Consider the following 2,637-nt stretch of genomic DNA (forward strand, 5'->3'; position numbering starts at 1 on the left):
AAAATTATCTGCTCTCTTGCAACCTTGTGACCGGATTGAAATGAAAATAAGCCCCAAGTCAGGTATGTACAAAAAGTTATTAAACAAGCCCTTCTTTGCAAACTGGCAAATAACAGTTCATAGAACCAGTTCTTTCTTTCTTTCTTTGTTTTTTGTTTTTGTTTTTGTTTTGAGACCGAGTCTCACTCTATTGCCCAGGCTGGAGTTCAGTGGCGCAATCTGGGCTCGCAGCAACCTCCGCCTCCCAGATTGAAGCAATTCTCCTGCCTCATCCTTCCGAGTAGCTGGGATTACAGGCATGTGCCACCATGCCCGGCTAATTTTTGTATTTTTAGTAGAGACGGGGTTTCACCATGTTGGCCAGACTGGTCTCGAACTCCTGGCTTCAGGTGATCCACTCACCTCGGCCTCCTAAAGTGCTGGGATTACAGGCGTGAGCCACCATGCCTGGCCTTTTTTTGTTTTTTTTTTTTTCTTTTTGAGACAGGGCAGGCAGTGATAATAACAGGGTCATAGCCAAGAACTGTGGGAATCACCACTATTTGGACACCCAGTTGGTGCTGCTAACACACAGTCTCCCAAGGAGACTGGCAGTGGGAAAGGCTCACTTTCTGGTGTGAGCCAGCCCCCAAGGAAAGGATGTTTTCTATAAATCCTGTTCTCACATATCCCACTCCACAACACACACACACAGACACACACCACTCCCTCAACGCTACCTGAACACCTTCATCTGCACTGTGATGAAGAGCAGTGACCTCAATCCTCAGTCCCCCACTGAGATGACAGTTTCCACACATGTGGACCCAGGAGCAGACAGAAAGGTTGGAAGGCAATGCCAGGAATCCAAAGCTTTGGACTTTGCTGCATGATGCTGACTCTTTCACCTTTTATTCTTTCGTGTGGTATACACTTAGAATGAAGGTTGGTTTGTTTTTTCATGAACTAGTCAGACAATTGACAATGTGATGTAGCATTTAGATTTCCCAATACCCAACTGCCCACCAGCAGAAAGTCATTGTGTCTACTCCAGGCTTTTTGAAACAATGTTTGTATTGAGGGCATCAGAAGCACCTGAAACTTGAGATGTTAAAATCATTGTCTGTAGGCAGGTCTTAAGGTATTGTGGTGGTTTGTACTGTGTCTGTTTAGCTCAGCTGGAACTACGTTTCCTGGAATCTCCTCTCTATATGGTCCTGGATTAGGGTCAGCCTCTAGGGAGATGTACAGGAAATGTGTAAGGTGAAAGAGGCACAGCAGGAATTACCTAGGAGGGTTAGGTGAGACTTCGGGTGATGCCCCAGTTGGTAGGTCATTGCTCATGGGGCTGGGAGGGTCATCTCTTTAGCACGGGGCCGTCTTAGGACAGGATCATGTTTTCAGTTCCTCCAAGTCCTGCTGGATCTCCCACTTTAAGTTCTGCAAGTCCTCAGCCAGGCATGTCTGCAGTTTTATGGCAAAGAGCACCAGCCTCTTCCCATGTCATTGGGATTAGTGGCAGTGGGAGGTGGATGAGGATTCTATGTTGTCCTTAAGAGCAGCCTCCAAGGCCGGGCGCAGTGGCTTAAGCCTGTAATCCCAGCATTTTGGGAGGCCGAGGCAGGCGGATCACCTGAGGTCAGGAGTTCGAGATCAGCCTGGCCAACTTAGTGAAACCCCTTCTCTACTAAAAATACAAAAATTAGCCAGGCGTCGTGGCGCGCGCCTGTAGTCCTGCTTGGGAGGCTGAGGCAGGAGAATCGCTGGAAGCCAGGAAGCAGAGGGTGCAGTGAGCCGAGATCGCACCACTGCCCTCCAGCCTGGGCGACAGAGCGAGACTCTGTCTCAATAAAGAAACAAAGAATAGGCTCCAATTTCTCCTCAAGGGTTCCAGTTTATTCCTGTGGATTCCTGTGCATCTTCACTTTCCCCTGCTTCCTACTCAGCTTTTCTTCCTGAGTCCTTCCCAACTGAGCTTCACTACCAGAGACAGGGTCTTCCACAGACATCTTCACCTCCTGGGTAAGGTCCAACCCCTGTAATAAATCTCTTATTCCATATCATTCATAGTGGTTCTTCTTGCCTGATGGGACCTCAACTGTTAAGACTTGTGTCGATATTTTTCTGCCTCAAAAATATGGTTCTGTGGGTGAACAAATAAACAAATGTGGTCTTTCCATACAATGGAATATGATTTAACCTTCCAAGGAGAGAAATTCTGGCACATGCACAACATGGAAGGAACTTGCAGACTTCTCTTAAGTGAAATAAGCCAGACACAAAAGCAAATATTGTATGATTCCACTTACATGAGGTACCCAGAGTAGTCAGATTCACAGAGATAGGGTTATGGTTAGCCATAGTGAGGAAGTGGGGAGTTACTCTTTAGTGTGAATGTGTACAAAGGTTCAGTTTGGGAAGATGAAAAAGTTCGGGAGATGAACGGTGGTGATGGTTGCACAACAATGTGAATGTACTTAATGCTACAGAACTGCACACTTAGAAATGGTTAAAATGGGACCAGGTGTGGTGGCTCATGCCTATAATCCCAGCACTTTGGGAGGCTGAGGCGGGCAGATCACCTGAGCTCAAGAGTTTGAGACCAGCCTGGTCAAAAGGGCAAAACCCAGTCTCTATTAAAAACATAAAAGTTGGCCG

The sequence above is a fragment of the Mandrillus leucophaeus genome, unplaced genomic scaffold (genome assembly GCF_000951045.1).
Source record: "Mandrillus leucophaeus isolate KB7577 unplaced genomic scaffold, Mleu.le_1.0 Scaffold71, whole genome shotgun sequence".
Classification (NCBI taxonomy): domain Eukaryota; kingdom Metazoa; phylum Chordata; class Mammalia; order Primates; family Cercopithecidae; genus Mandrillus; species Mandrillus leucophaeus.